At 34.7% G+C, this 17,269-nt stretch overlaps 1 protein-coding gene across 2 annotated transcripts in view; it reads right to left on the bottom strand.

Moving 5' to 3' along the window:
* Positions 1-17,269, bottom strand: part of LAMA2 (laminin subunit alpha 2) — a 717,179-nt gene that overhangs the window by 564,481 nt on the left and 135,429 nt on the right. The window lies entirely within an intron of this gene.

The raw sequence follows: 17,269 nt of genomic DNA, 5'->3' as shown, positions 1-17,269 counted from the left end.
GCTTTAGTGACTGGGCAGCATAGAGATAATTTTAACGTCAATGGTTAAAATCAACTTTCTTAAAGTTTTTGTGTAACTTAGCTCCCTAAACCCAAACCCCTAGTCTCTATGTAGTTTTTCATCTTCCATCTTGGAAAAGAAATAAAACTTTGTTTACATTTTGTTGTGAAACACGTTCACTTCTCTCTGGAATAAGGTTGGTTTGGTTGACACATGAGGAGTTAGAATGATGGATTGATGTATTTCCCAGTCTATCCTCCCCACCGCCCAAAAAAATTTCACTGGAAGGTACACATGGGAAGCTCTGGAAAATATAATGTTAAAGTTATGCTCCCCACTGGGTTGCTTCTGCATGTTTTAAATTGCATTATCACTTTCAAAGTGTACCAGGCCTCAGCCTGATCCACAGGGTGAAGAATTAGAATGTGAGTTGAATGAAAAAAATACTTCACAGCTGACTCAAGCATCTAATCCTATTTTATGCTTTAAAAGCAAATTCTATGCAGCTTCAGTGTATCTATGGAAATAACTTGTTTTATAGACAAAGTTTTCTGGAAGTGAGATTTGAGAGTATTTATAGCAAAACGCTTTGTTCTCTAGCAGCTGTTTGAACACACACGTAAATATGCAGGAAAACTCACAGATATTCTGTTCCCTCTTGTAAATACTTGAACTAAACATCAGCATTTTGCAGTCATTTAGCATAGTGTTGCTAATAATCCTCTTCATTTACAAAACACGTATAAGCTCTCAGGTAGAATGAGTTTTTTTGTCACAATTTCATTTTTGCCTTTAAACCACATTTTCTGACCACTAAATTCTAAGTTCCTTGAAGGCCGTGTCCGTGATTCATTATTATTATTAGTATTATTCTCAGGGACAACTAGAGTTATTGACATAAAATAGGTGCTTAATAAATATTCATAAAATTAGGGAATGACTTCAAAGATTATGTGATTCAAGTCACTACAGTTTTAACTCCTTTTTTAAAATTCTGCATGGAGTATATTCATTCTAGTTTATCTGGTCTTCTAAAACATGCAAACAAAACCAAAACAAGAAAGACATGAACTTTTTTTTTTTTGGTCACATGGTGTAGTAATGTTTATGTGAGTGATGTAGTTTACTGATTACAGTAAATATGTTGCACAGAAGTTTACAAACTATTTTCACTTATCTTTTGATTCTCACAACAAACCTCTAAGATGAGATAGACATTATTTGGCTCAATTTTATAGAGAAGGAAATGGAAGAACAGTAATGATAGATGATCTCCTAAATATTTAACTTGGGTGTCTCAAATCCAGTCTTAGTGCTCCTTATAGTATACACAACACATAGTCATTAAATTTCTCCAGTTGAAAAGGTGCTCAAGTAGGTTGTTATTACACATGAGTCAACAACACAGGAAACCCTGGTGTTGTAGTGGTTAAGTGCTAAAGCCGCTAACCAAAAAGACTGCAGTTCGAATCCACTGAGTGCTCCTTGGAAATTTTATGGGGCAGTTCTACTCTGTCCTATAGGGTCGCTATGAGTCGGAATCGACTTGACAGCAATGGTTTTGGATTTTTTTTTTTTTAACAACATAGGTAAGACCCTGCCTTCACACGCTTATGTGCCTTCCGCATAATTTTTATGAGAATTATTTCCATACTGGGAATAATAAATAAAATTGATAGAAAGTCAGCAAGGAGAACGTTTCACAAATATTTAAAGTGAGTTTGACCAGAGGTCCAGCTAAGAGTTTAGCTAAGGCAAAACCAAAAAAACCAAACCTAGTGCCACTGAGTCAATTCCAACTCATAGTGACCCTATAGGACACAGTAGAACTGCCCCGTAGAGTTTCCAAGGAGCACCTGGTGGATTCAAACTGCCGACCCTTTGGTTAGCAGTGGTAGCACTTAACCACTGTGCCACAAGGGTTTCCAGCTAAGGTAAAGGTGGACACAAATTCAGAGAGACCAGATTCAGCTTATCTTAGCTTTACCTTAGCTGCCTATGCAAGTATCAGGGATCTCAGCTTGGAGATGATAAAATTAAAGATAAGTGTTTTAGAGAAAGTTTCTGATATTGAATCACCTACTTCCTAAGGGAAGAACTCTGTTTTGCAGCCTGGAGGCGGAAGTGGCTTTCAGACTGCAGGCACACTGGAATCAATGAGTAGAGCCAATAAGGATCTACAATTGATTGCCCTAGAGGTCTAAGGAAGAAGTGACCAAGCCATTCCTAAAAATCAAAGTAAGATATTCAAATTCAGAAAATGTCTGAAAAACTGCTTTCAAAATGTTATGAGGTTTTTCCCCCAGCTTTTCTCACAGCTCATATATATACATAGGGGCATGTCTCTTTTCTCTGACTTTTAGCAGGCATTAAGGAAATCACTCATAATCACCAGCTTTATGTCTTTTCATAACTTCATTCATCTTTAAATTTTCTAATTTTCTTTAGACTTTCCTAGAATAAATGCCATTTCAAGAATTTCCAAATTTTTACAAAATGTTTTACCTTCACTGGAGTCAGTAAGTTTGGGATATAATTAGAGAAGAGAGGAATATATCTAGTTATCACTTTGCGTGGTTACTAGCTGTCCATATTGGATCACCAGTGGAGCCCTGGTGGCACGGTGGTTAATAGCTCAGGCTGCAGTTGGAATCCACTAGCCGCTCCCTGGAAACCCTATGGAGCAGTTCTACTCTGTCCTATAGGGTTGCTATGAGTCAGAATCAAGTCAACAGCAATGGGTTTGTTTTTCAATGGGTATTTTGCACCCTACCCAGTTCCCAATCCCGCTTGGCTTGGCACTCAGGTTGACAGGTGAAGCTGGCTGGATCTAGGATGCACTACTGGAGGTGAAGGAGGGAAGATGCATATTTGGAGTATAGGTCTCACAATTAGTAAGACAGTCAAAATGAAACATTCTTGATTGAAAGATGATACAGAAGATGTCTATATAATTGTAATGCAATTAAATATTCCTAATCAGGTTGCTTTCACGAGTGTATTACACCATTAAAATGCCATCCACTTGTGAGTTTTTATATGCTATCACGCATGGCACACCCTTATTTATACTCTTTTTTTATTATAATTGCATGGTAGTTAGGGCTTTTCATGTGGATGCATAATGAGCTCTCAGATCACGTGGTATCAAAAGCTATTTTTTCTCCACACTTGCACATAATTTGTTCATCATCATGTTTTAGTGTCACGAGATTTTTGCCTCCAAAGAAAACTGCTCTGTAGTTTTCTACATGAAACTTCTGAGTTGTATCTGCCTGTTTCCCTTATTCCTTTCTCCTTGTATCTTTAATCACATTTTACCTATTTTTGTACTACTGGGTGATTTAACAATATGCTGTACCATCTAATTCATATTGAGATAATATATCCAAAGATTATTTCGGAAGTGAAATACATAGTATATTTGGTAGAGTCAGTCATGTGTAGACAGCCAAAGGTTGGTTATATTTTCTTATTGGTGTTGAATCTCACGATTGCCACCAGATTAGTTTGTGGCTAGAAGTTACTAAAAAACCAAAACACCCACTGCCATCGAGTCGATTCCGACTTATAGCGACCCTATAGAACAGAGTAGAACTGCCCCATAGGGTTTCCAAGAAGCGCCTGGCAGATTCGAACTGCTGACCTCTTGGTTAGCAGCCATAGCACTTAACCACTACACCACCAGGGTTTCTAGAAGTTACTAGCCACATGAAATATTTCAAAAGACAATTCATTTATTGAAAATATTAATAACAAGTTGATAGCTATACCAAGAGATTAAGTTTAGACACAGATAAGAATATTAAACTTAAAGACCCTAGCTGATTTCCTCAGGCTCCAAAACTTATCAAAAACTCAAGTAGCTCAACTTACTGAATGACATGTGTCAGTATGTAGATTTATTCACTCACAAAACTGAAAACATTAACTGATTCCAAGCATGTCGAAACAAGAGATTTAAACATTTCCAGAAAAATACATATTTTCTTGGCTGCAACAGACATACCCAGTAAACTATGGATTTTTTTTTCTTTTTTTTGGATATATAATTCTTTTGCATACCCTTTCAGTAACGTAGCAGGCTTGAAATTCATGTTTATGAAACTGATACATGGATTTGAGAAACTTAAAATTTTTAGACACTCATAATATTTGTTTATTGTCTCTATTTCTCTATACTAAATTGTAAGCCTTTCTCAGTAATAAATCTGCTTAATGTAATGCCTGGCCCGTGAAAGTGCTCAAGAAATACTTGATAAATGAATCAAGGAATGTATGAATACAACATAAAAGGCTGGTTTTCAATACGAATCAGAAAAACTTATACTTTAGAGAACTACACAAATAGTTTATCATTTAAATGGGAGGACTTCTACATTGTCTTACAGTTATCTGAGACAAGTCCTTCTCTTTTATTTTCCCGACATTAAGTCTTAGCTATTGTTTTTCAAAGTATGTTTTACATTCACATTATTCTCTATCATTCTTCATTCCTTAAAATCAGAGATTATTATTATAAATTCTGATTAGTTCCCTCCGCATCAAGTCTCTTCCTGTACATTGTTGTCAGATTAAGCTCCAAAGAAGTCCACTTTCCTCATATTCCTGCCCTGCTCAGTAATATCTAAGAGTTCTCACTTTATTCTTAAACTAAACATAAACGCTTCGTGTAGACATCTCAAGTATTTCATAATCTCAGTCTAATCTATTTTCACTACCTAATTTTATTATAAATTTATTCCTTATTATTCTCAATTAAAATTCCATGTTCTAGTCAAATAGTTTCCACTATATCTTACTTTGAACACACCAACCCCCTACCCACCTCACCTTGGTTGTGTTATTTTGCCTTAATAATTCTCTGAGTCTAACGTTTATGTTTCCTTCAAGATCAGCTCAAAATTAATCCTCTTGTTTAAAAAATAAAAATTCCCACCGCTTCCTGTCCTTTATCAATTAATCTATATCACACAATCTATTTTTTAAAAATATTTTCTTATTTCTTTTTATGTGGATATACTCATGATGTTAGAAACAATGTTGTATACTTCTTTTGAATCTCCTGAATGACTAGCATATTGGTAGATCTATAGTCAAACACACTTTCATTCACTTACAGTATATAAACACGTATTTCATATACACAAACACACACACAAGCACTTGCACATATTAAAGCCTGTCAATTGTTGGGTGAAATTTTCTACGAGTAAACAAGCTATTATGTGTGTATTCTAACATATTGATTCATTCGTTCATTCAGCAAGTATTTACTGAGTGCTTGTTGTGTACAAGACAAGGCTGGCTTGTCTAGTCACTGTGGAGTTACTCTTTTCTGTAACTCCCTTGGTGTCTAGCTGTGAGTCTTCCACACAGTTAGAACAAACTCAATAGGGAAGATGGTGAGGTCTCTGTTCTCAAAGAACTTATTTATTGTGCAGTTATTTATAAGGCATTATATTTCAATTCAGAGCTTATCACTAAGGAAAAAATACATATATTTTTGTTTAAGTACTAGATTTGTTCTTTTATAATCAAAACTACCTGGAATTTTCCATTTCAAAAAATGTTCAATTTTAGCTATGGCTGAATAGCAGAAGTAAGGTCTGAGCAGATGGCTGTCAAAACACCAATGACTTACCATGGCTGAGAACTTGCACACGAAAATATGCAACTTCGTACACAGTAGACTTCTTTCTTGTAAATGCCAAGGGACATCTGGCTTAAAAATTCTGCAAAATCATTTTGATGCTATTCTAAATTTGCTCTGTCTTCCACGAATATTAAATTATATCAGCATCTGCTAGAATCCCTGACAGGAAAGTCTGTGTCCCCATAACTATTTCAAATCCTAGTGTTTAACTTTCCAACATTAGAAAACAGCTGGAAGCAGAAACCCGATTTGCAGGGAGTGTATTGCTTACATGAATGGAGTTATTTGGGCAGGGGAACCCTTACGTCTGATGGAGTTAATGCACACCCACTCACGATCCATTCTCCTTTCTCTAAGAACGCATATATACACTAATTGCTTGTAAACAGCTTTATTCTTGGCATTTCTTTGTAAATGTGTAGATATCGCATTCATCTTTGCAGTTAGATTCAATTTTTGTGAACATTTATGCAACTCTCTTAGAATAAAATTTTTTTTTACCACTGTGCCACTTGCAACTTGATAATATATTTATTTTAATAAAAATGTTATATACTTTAACTCGCAAAATCAATATTCAACAAATTTAGCTGGGATAGTATAAATGTTCTTAATTATCATAGATACTTCTTAAAACTGGTCAAGTACTTATTTTATTCTGAATGATTGAAAAATAATTAATATCCTGATTTTGATTTCACACAGCCTTCTAGTCTATTCCATATCAAATTAACTATGAAATCCTGAACACATCTATAAAACAGTCTGTACGTATAGCGTAAGTGAAGGGCATTTGACTGATGAGAGAAATGAATATTCAGACATAACCCACATTTCAATGGATGGCTAAGTTTGACAGGCACAGAGGAATACACAGAAGGTTAGTAAACCCTCACGCATGACAGTGCTTGCATGCAGGTATATGCACAACAAATACATTTCTGTGACTCAGTCTGCACTGCTTGTTAAGTGGAGCAAGATTGGAAAATGATTCTGGGCTGAAAAAGAGCAAGTACTTTGTTCCACTAAAAACAAATCACTGTACATTTTCTCGTGGCTCCATAATGTAGTCAGAATGTTTCAAACATAATTTCCTTAAATGAGCAAAAGCTACCACAAGTATATTGCACCTTGCATCCACCCTGACCAGAAAGCTCACATCATCGCCGTTCAGCGGCTATGAAATTTCCCATTTCCCATTAAAATGCATGAATTTGCACATCATACAGAGGAAGCCAAAAGTGGTTTCCTTGATTTAAATTTTTTCAATCTAATTTTAATTCTGATATGCTTGGTCTCTTTTCTCCACGGACCCATCTATTTAGGTATGATTTCTCCTTGACCTACTAACAAAGCTATTGGTGAAAAGGGTGCTCACAGCTATATTAAAACAAAATGGGATATTTCCACTTTTGCTAAAGAACAATAGCCATGCTCTAATATTTTTTTAAAATCCTCAATACAAGCACAAAATCAAGATTTAAGTTTTTATTTTTTTGCAACAGTAGAATGTGTCCAAACGCATACTCTTTTAGATGTAAGGACAATGGATATGAAATACTTGCATGTTTTTCTGAAATTTACTTACTCTGTATGGATGACAACAAGAAGGGATTGAGAAAAAAAAGATTTATTTTTTATAATTGAAAGTGGAAGGTTTAATTTATGTAAAAAAATAGCAGAGGTTCATATTTCACTAAACTTTTCACATTTCAGAATAACTCAATTATCTCTTTTCCCTATAATTCAACCTAAATTACACTCTCTGCTTGACTCACTCAGATATGGACACTTATTATGTGTATAGGAGAACTGCTATTGCTTCAAGATTAATTTCAATAAATTATGACCCACAAACTTATTTAGCTTTAAATTATTTTTTTTTTAATTTTCTGAAGTCATAAGAAAATCTTTCTCATAGTCCTTGATCTTTTATTTGGATCAACATTAAGCACATTTCTGCATAATAAAAAAAAATGGGATGATATCTAGACATATTATTACTCTTATAGCATAAAGTTAATTTGTCTAGACTCATCTGCAGCTGAACAGTGACTGGGTTGAAACTTTTCCTTGGATAATAACATATTTCCTCAAGAATTTATCAAATAATTTGATCATGCTTCCTAATTTTTTTCACATTTATACATACATAAGTGGCGTAGTGGTTAAGTGCTACAGCTGCTAACCAAATGGCTGGCAGTTCGCATCCACCGGGCACTCCTTGGAAACTCTACGGGGCAATTCTACTCTGTCCTATAGGGTCGCTATGAGTTGGAATCGACTTGACGGCACTGGGTTTGGTTTGGTTTTTTTGGATACATAACATAGTATTTAAATAGACCCAACACTGAGGTTGTATTTAAGTTCTATGTTAAATTTCTGAATTGTTGTTGTTAACCATCAGCAAGTCAATTTTGACTCATGGCAACTACATGTGTGCAGGGTAGAACCACTCATAGGGTTTTCAAGGCTGTAACCTTTCAGAGGCAGATTGCCAGGCCTGTCTCCTGAGGTGCCTCTGGGTAGGTTTGGACAGCCAGCCTTTCAGCTAGTTTTCAAGTACTTAACCATTTGCTCCACTCAAGGGTATCCATATTTTTATTACACATTAACTTTAACAAATGCAAAGAAGAAACAGAGAACTTCTCCCAGAATGTTGCTAAAGCAACTCCAACCTCAATGACTTTAACTCTTCTTTATGCCCCACTGCTCATTTAATTATAATCATCTGGCTTAGCAGCAGTCTTTACTTGTCTATCTATTCTCAAATATATACATATATATATATATATAACTATATACACATATATATTGAGTACTTTAAACAAGTACTGTGATATGCAAAACTAATATGCATTTAGGATTGCTACTTAAAAAGGTTACAAAAAACTAAGACTTATAAGCACACAAGTAAAATTAAACTTATTATACAAATGATAAATGATACGAAGAACATAAAAAGGAAAGAAGATGAGGTGTGGGCTGAGTGGAGGTGGTAAAACTAGGCAGAAGATAGAAAATTGGGGTGTGGTTTCTGCAATATGGTCAAGATATAACCATGGCTGATGAGAACTGACAATAGGTATAAAGAAAGAGAAACAATATAAGAGATATTAAAAAGTAAAATCAATGAGATTTAATAATTCAATAAATGTGGGTATAAGAGAGAAGGGGGACCCAAGAATGTTCCCCAGGTTTCTTCACTAGAACTGAGGTATGGAATATAGAAAGAGCAACAGGGCAGGCTGAAGGTTGAAACCTGGGAGTCTCCAGTATACACCTGGAATGGATACCATAGAAGAGCATGCAGACAACAGACAGACACAATGGAACAGATAAAGAGAAGCAGTATAGAACTCAGAAGATTCTGTACATTTAAGGATTATACAGAAGAACCAGTGAAGGTTACCCAAAAGGACAAACCAAAGAGAACAGAAAATTAAAGGAAAGCATTGTCTCAGCAGTCAATGGAAAAAGCTCTCTAAGAATGAGTTCTCACAACTGTTAAATGCTGCAGAGAACTCAAAGACAGAGAAAATTCTTCCTTGGATTCATAAATTAAGGGCTTATTGGTGACCTTAATGAAAACAGTTTATAAAGAGATGGAAACTGAATACAGATTGTTGATGGATGAGGAGTGAATGAATATGAGGAAGAGCAAGCAGCAGGCATAGACGCGGATGCGATGGAGGCGTGGTACATAAGTTTTTGTTTGTTTTACCTTTAAAAGAGTGGGAGAATTAAGCATGTGAAATGCTGAAGGGAAAGAGCTAATACAGTGGTATATTAAAAATATAACTAAGAGAGAAGAAAGATAATGGACAGAGTAGACTCTGATGTGGGAAATATTCAAACTGAAAGAATCTATCTATATAACATGGCAGGTAGATGCAAGTAGTGTCCCCAAATATGTAAAGGGGAAACCCTAAATAATTTCTAAAATTCACAGAACTTTTGAGTACCATAGTGCTTTGAAGTTAACAGTTCTATTTATTTTGTTGGGTTATTATTCTACTTCTTGCAAATAAGTACTCTTTGAATAGAAAGTGGAGTAGGTACTCTCTAGTTATGAAAACTGCTTTCTCTCTTTATTGAAAGGAAAAGTCTACAGCTGTAAGTTAAGTTAGGAAAACCTTTTGAAATACCATGATTTTATCTGGGCACTCTTCATTCATGCATCTACCTATTGATTTTGTCCACATTTATCAAAATATAAGAACATCCTGACATTGTACATCAAAGTAATATTTTTGCTAAACAATTGGGCTAAGAGTAATCAAAGTACCATTCCTTAAGCATCAAAAAAAGTTTACAACTAAGAATGAATTTATAATATCCATATAACTGAACACTTAATTTTGGTGCAAATGAGGGTTTAGTGTGGTGATAAATACACACTGAGCACTTGTCAATGAGCAGAATTTCTTCTGAGTTTCATGAATAAGCAAAAACGTGGAATAAGCAAAAATGCGTGCATTGTAACATTCCTTTTAAATAAAACAGAACAGAATCTTAATCTTAAAAAATCCCCAAGATGTATGATGTTATCTTAAAGTCTTCTGAAAGAATATTTTCTTTTCTTGGCCTTGTCAAGATTTATTTACTAAAAATCGGTGAGCAAGGAAGCAAGCAAATATCCACAGTAAACTATCCAACCAACAAAACAACAATCACTTAAAAAAGTTTAACCACTCAGTAATCTTCTGCAGAAGAGCTGTTTACTAGCATGGTTGATTTTTTACTGCTGTTCCCTTTCTAATGTTGTTTAAAGCACTAGAGAACTGTCCATTGGACAAAATTCCCTAGAATCTTGAAGTTCATAAAGCTGGCTGACATGCCTCATGGCCTGTTTTTGGTCCATGGCCTATTTAAAACTACATTCTAGAGGAGGCTTTTGTTTCCGAAAGAGAGGTAAGTAGCATCCCAAATTAGTTCTCATCTCTTTGTAAAACCTTCAGTCCCTAAAGAAATGATATATACTTAAGTGGAAGAATACAGCAAGCCTTTCTGGCTTTCTTCCATTTGGCTATTTACTAGTCTCCTGTATCCTTATCCACAAGTTCTTATCAGGGCAGGACACACTTCCAATTACACAAAGTCACTTACAGTTTCCTCCTGGGATAATAGCACCTGTTCTTGCCTGAGCTATTCAAAGGGATGCTCAGGGCATTCTTTCTAACTTTTCTCTCTAAAGCTGCTAATTCTTATCGCTATAGAAATAACTGATTTCTCTCTCTCTCCTTTCCATTTATATATATATATATACACACACACACAAACATATATATACCTATACATATAAGGTTTGCAGCAAATGGAGAAAAAAAAAAAAACTGGAGAGGGCTTTTTAGCCCTTGAAAAAAACTTTTTAAATTTGTTTCCGGAATTATGGGCATTTTCTTTATAACTTCCAAGCAATAAGCTATATTAGATAAAACATACAACTAATTCTACCAGCCTCCATTCTATTTGAAATCCATGAAAATCTTATTTTATCATCAGAATAATTTGCCTTTTCAAAATTATTTTCGTTTATGTACATATAAGAAAAAATAACATAGGTTAGAAGTTGATTAATAGGGGAAATTGAATACATGGGAAAAGTAAATAGCTTAATTTTGAAATAAATAGGTATTATGGGCAAAACAAGTCAACATTTTGCCTCGTGTATGAGTTATTGTGATTAGCGACCAGGATCTACTACAAGCAAGTGATGTGTGATTCAAAAATTGGGCCTTTTCTCAAACACTGGGATTTAAACCTACTATCCATTGAAACGGAGCCCTGGTGGCACAGTGGTTAAGAACTTGGCTGCTAACCAAAAGGCTGGCAGTTCAAACCAAATCCTATCGGGCAGTTCTATTCTGTCCTACAGGGTTGTCATGAGCCGGAATTGACAACAACAATGGGTTTGGTTTTTGGTTTTATACATTGAAATAAGGAGCCCTGGTGGTGCAGTGGTTAAGCACTTGGCTGCTAACCAAAAGGTCAGCAATTTGAACCCATTGGCCACTCCATGGGAGAAAGATGTGGCAGTCTGCTTCTATAAACATTTCCAGCTTGGAAACCCTATGGAGTAGTTCTATTCTGTCCTCTAGGGTCACCATGAGTCGGAATCAACTTGACGGCAACCAGTGAGTATACATTGAAATGAAAATCCAAAAGAAAGTTCAAAGAGTTACTGAAGAATTAAGACTGCAAAGTTTTCTTCAACAAATCAATTATGTGAAATAAAACTTATGATATGATTGAGACAAGATTTCACAAAAGTAATGGAAACTTTTCTTAATAACTTCTTCCACCTGTGGCCAAATATATCTGTGGCCCTATAATTCTTGTAGCCACCTCTACCACAGGTACAGGATGGAAGTTTTCTCTCTGGAAAATGTGATTCTTACAGAATTGCAGAAAAATTTCCACATTCATGCACTTGATGCTAAATGTGCATGAATTTAGCAAAACAGCTAAACAGCCAAACAGCTCTCTCTTTACCTAATCACTCTGATATAAAGCCTCACACAAGCCCTTACCTCATGAATAAACGCTATCAAAATTTTATAATGGCTAAGCTAAATGTTAATAAGGAGTAAAGAATATGTAGAAACTTGAGCAAAGAGTCCTCATGGACAAAATAACCATCATAAACAGGAAAAAAAAAAGATATCTGGAAGATAAAACATAATACAAAGTACTGACAATATCATTTTTAAAAACAATTTCTAATTAATATTCTCAGAGAGTCAAGGAGAGAAACTATAGTAGGATTATATGAAGAATGAGTAGTATAAATATTTCTAAAATAAAATCTCAATAGAAGTTATGGAAGATAAATTTGAAGACGTTGCCTAGAAAAGAGAAACAAGAGAAAGAGATTAAAGCTATGAGTGAAAAGATAACATAGGTCATCAATACAAGAAGGCCAAATTTGACTAATAGAAATTCCTAAAAGACAGAAAGGAGAAACTGGAGAGAATGTATTTATATTAAAAAACAATAACAACCCAAGAAATGACCCAATGTGAAGAATCTGTGGTTGCTAGTTGCTGCTGAGTTGATTCCAACTCCTGGTGACCCCATGTGTGCAAAGTAGAGCTGCTGCATAAGGTTTTCAAGGCTATGGCTTTTCAGGAGCAGATCTCCAGGTCTATCTCCCAAGACACCTCTGAGTGGATTTGAGCTGCCAACCATTTGGCTTATAGTCAAGTGCTTAACTGTTTGTGCTACCAAGGGACTCTTGTGAAGTAATAAGTGCATAGATTCAAAAGATCTACCATATTCTAAAACAAAACAAATTAAACCTAGAAGAACTTAGAAAATTTACTGCCCATGCAACAATTCTTAATAAATTTTTAAAGAGTATGCTCCAGTAAAATGAGGAAGTAAACCAAGAAAGAGGAAGACATGGGCTCCTTGACAAGGTGAAAATGATGTAGGAAAGCAGTGCAGCAGACCTAGGGAGCAATCAATCCAAATTCAGACAGAACACAGAGCGCTTTAGGCTTAAAAAAAAAAAAAAAAGTGGTACTATTAAGAGTAACTAATATATTGAAATATTTGTGACGGGAAAAAGGGATACAATATTGGCAAATAGTGAAAGAAGTAATTGGAAGTCCAGGAAAAACAAACAAAAAATAAGCTCTCAAGACAGGAAATGTAAACATGGAATAGTAGATAGTTTAACATCAGATAATGTTTATATCATGATAAAAGGTGTACACTTATTATTTGACCAAAATTGTGATGTAATTATATTGGAAGGATTGGAAGAGATGATGTGGTATAAGAAAGCTAAATTGTGATTTGTAAAAATAGAATGTCAATTTATAATATTTAAAATCAACAAATTGAGAAACAGAAATAGAAGCATATTATTTAGAAATATCAGAAGGAACAGCCAAAAGTGTTAACATTAGTTACCTAAGAGGAACATGACTGGGAATTGTAGATGGATGGGATAAAAGTGTTTTTGTTTTTTATCTCAAGCTTCTTAGTGCTATTTAACTTGTATTTGTATTATTTTTATATTTAAAAAAACTAAAAAAAATTCATAATAATCTCACCAATGTTTTACTTTTATATCACTTTTAACAAGTCTTGATAATTTTTCATTTTTAAGACTTGAGTCACCTTTGCTGATTCTTCTCATATACACAAGTTTACCTTCAAATTATTTTCCTGATTTTCAATCCCCTTAGAATTACTGCATATGCCTCTTAAAGCAGCATACAAGATCATCATGCCCACTCTTTTATTAAGCCTTCTAAAATACTTCATTTTTGTTCCTTAAATGAAAATTTCTTACTCAGTATGACAGTATTTCACAGTCAATTCCAACTTGAAATAACAAAAACATTTTAAAATGTTTAACACTTCTCCTCTCTTTTATTCTTGTTCAATACAACTAGCTATGACCAAAAAAAAAAAAATTCTTAATATATTTCTTCCATGCAAAGTAGAAAGAGCCTTTAAAAAAAAATCTCAAATCACATGATATTACCATCAAGTTGATTCTGACTCGTGGCAACCCATGTATGCTAGAGTAGAACTGTGCAGCGTAGGGTTTTTAAGGCTGTGACTTTTTCGAAGCAGATCACCAGGCCTGTCTTCCAAGGCGGCTCTAGGTGGGTTTGAACCACCAACCTCTCAGTTACTAGCTGAGCGCTTAACCGTTTTCACCACCCAGGGACTCCTATGCCCAGTATTGATGTTGTTGCTAGGGACTGTCAAGTCGTTTTCCACGCATAGCGACCCCATGTGACAGAGCAGAACTGCTCCATAGGGTTTTCTTGGCTGTAATTTTTATGGAAGCTGATTGCCAGATCTTTGTCTCATGGAGTGGCCGGGTAAGTTGGAACCACCAACTTTTTGGTTAGCAACCAGGCACTGTACTGTTTCTGTCACCAGGGCTTCTTTCATGCCTAGTATTGTTGTTGATGTTGTTTTGTGGCATCGAGTCAATTCCAACTCATAGCGACCCTAGTAGCATTAGTATCATCTTTAACATCACCTTTTTTATGACACACCCCGAGGAAATGTGAAAAATAAATTTTTGAAAGTAATGTACTGCCGAATAATAAATTTTTGCTAGACTTCATGTTGCCAAAGATCAGCTGTCATATGCCAGGGATGTAATGCAAGTCTTTCACCTTTCATAATGCGATTTTTCAGCAGCAGATAAGTAATCTATAGATTTACATAAGTGATTTTTCTCTGCTTACTTGCTAAAATCAATATTACTTCTTACGAATAAAATTTTCTAACTGAGAGGCAGGGTCTGGAGCATTTATTTATAAAAACATTAATGACTCTCATAGTGTAGGAGCAAAATAAAATGTCTTAATCCAAAATTGAAATGAATTGTTGAACTGGATGATGAAAACCAAGATAGATTCAACAATCCCTGAGTTACAAAACATTTAAAATAATCACTTGTGTTAAATTTACGTTACAGTTAATATACCTGAAGATAATTTATTTTTAAAAATACGATTTTCACTTTAATTCTTTCTTTTAGTGGCTAAATAAAATGTAGCTAAACCTATACCTGCTTTCTGTTCCATAAGCAAGTCTACATGGTAATGCTGAAATGCTTATTCAGCATATTTTAACATTCACATAACACACTTCATACATGGCTTGTACATAACCTAGTTATGCACCCCAGTAAAGAGAAAATCAGGGTTTTATTATTATTATCATTTCCTAAGACTTTTTTCTCTTTTTAAAAAATTTTTAAAAATTGGTATACAATATTTATAGACAGAAAAATGTATAAACATAAATTTATAGCTCAGTGTATTATCACAAATAAAAACCTCCAGGTCAAGAAAGAAAACGTTTCCCAAACTGAAGATTCCTCACCCTCCCTAAAGATAATTATTATCCTGACTTCTGAAACTGTAGTTGAGTTTTAGAATCTTATATAGATGGAATCATGCAGTACGTATTCTTGTTGGGAAAATTTCTTCCAGTTAACATTATGTTACAGGAGTCACCCATGCTGTTGCGTGTAGGAGTTGTTCATTTTTATTGCTTGAAGAATTTCACATACCATATGTGACTATACCGCAAAGTACCTATTCATGCTAAATTGATGTCATTTGTTTATTTTCCAGCTCCAAAGTAATATTAATACTGCTTGTATGAGCACTCTTGACGTGTGTCTTGGTGCACAGATGCACTCATTTTGTTGGGTACATGCCTACAAGTTGAACTGCAGGTTCATAGAGAATGCATACATTAACTTCAGTAGTTAATGCCAAACTGTTCTCCAAAGTGTTTTAAATTTATTTCTGTGTGTGTCTAATCTGAATCACAGACAATGATTTAGCTCTGTTTGGTATTCAGATAATGGTCCTTGGTCTCTTATGTGTAATAGTTTAAAATTTTATTTGGCTTTATTGTTAAAATTGTCATAAATGATATCTTCAGCTGTTCTCCAGCTAGACAGAAATTTCTGTGGCATTGGGCATTTAAATGACAAAGGGCAAAAGAAAATCTCCAGTCAAATATTGTATGCTATGCAGATGACAGGCCCTAGTTCTTCTAAACAAACTAAAAGAGAACCTCCTGCTGATTGAAGCACAGACAAGAGTGGTGGTTTTCCTCAGTTGGAAGCGCTCTTATACATCATACATCACAGTTCCTATTGTCTCCAATCCAAATTCCCACTACAGTCAAAAGCCAAAAAAACACAAAACAAAAATGGTGATTTTTAAAATGCACCCAACTGATATCATTTGTTTATTTTCCAGCTCCAAAGTAATATTAATACTGCTTGTATCCTTTTGGTAATTCATTTACATTTTTACTAATAAATGATCTATATTTAACTCACTTCAGATAAAAGTGTTCTCACTTATTTTAAAAAGCATCAACTGGCTACTTTAAAGTTTACATAATCAGAATAGATTTCTGAGTTACAGTTCAAAGTATTTGGCTAGATACCTTTTCCTGCCGGAATATAATAACTGATACACTCATGCTTGATGAAAGTCTAATGATCATACTGAGCATTTATTATTTCATAATCCTTATATTCTTATTTTTTTATAATCATGTTATCATCTCTATTATTAGTTAGATTTTCTATTCTTTGTTTTAAAGATGGGAGGTTAAATAATATTCCCATACAGCCAGAATGTGCCTTAGAAGCAAGGATGGCAAGACTTCATTTAATGTACTTTGAACATGTTATCAGGAGGGAACAGTCTCTGGAAAAGCATATCATGCTTGGTAAAGAAGAGGGTCAGTGAAAGAGGAAGACACTCAATGAGATGGATTAACACAGTGGCTGCAACAACGAGCTCAAACACAGCAATGATTATGAGGATGGCGCAGGAACGGGCAGTGTTTCACTCTGTTGTACAAAGGATAGCTCTGAGTTGGAATCGACTGGATGGCACCTAACAACAATAACAACAACACATATCTGGTAAGTGGGGGAGCTGGGATTTGAATACATGTCTATTCGATTAAAAAGAGTTATGGAGTAAAGGATATTTAACCTGAATTGAAAACGCAAACTTAAAGATGTACATTTTTTTCAATTATGTTCATCAATAAACGAAACCACAATGTAGCACCCTGCACAGAATGAAGGACAGTTTT

The sequence above is a fragment of the Elephas maximus genome, chromosome 1 (assembly GCF_024166365.1).
Source record: "Elephas maximus indicus isolate mEleMax1 chromosome 1, mEleMax1 primary haplotype, whole genome shotgun sequence".
Taxonomy (NCBI): Eukaryota; Metazoa; Chordata; class Mammalia; order Proboscidea; family Elephantidae; genus Elephas; species Elephas maximus.
Note: the sequence above shows the minus strand (reverse complement) of the source record. Positions and strands in the feature narration are given on the sequence as shown.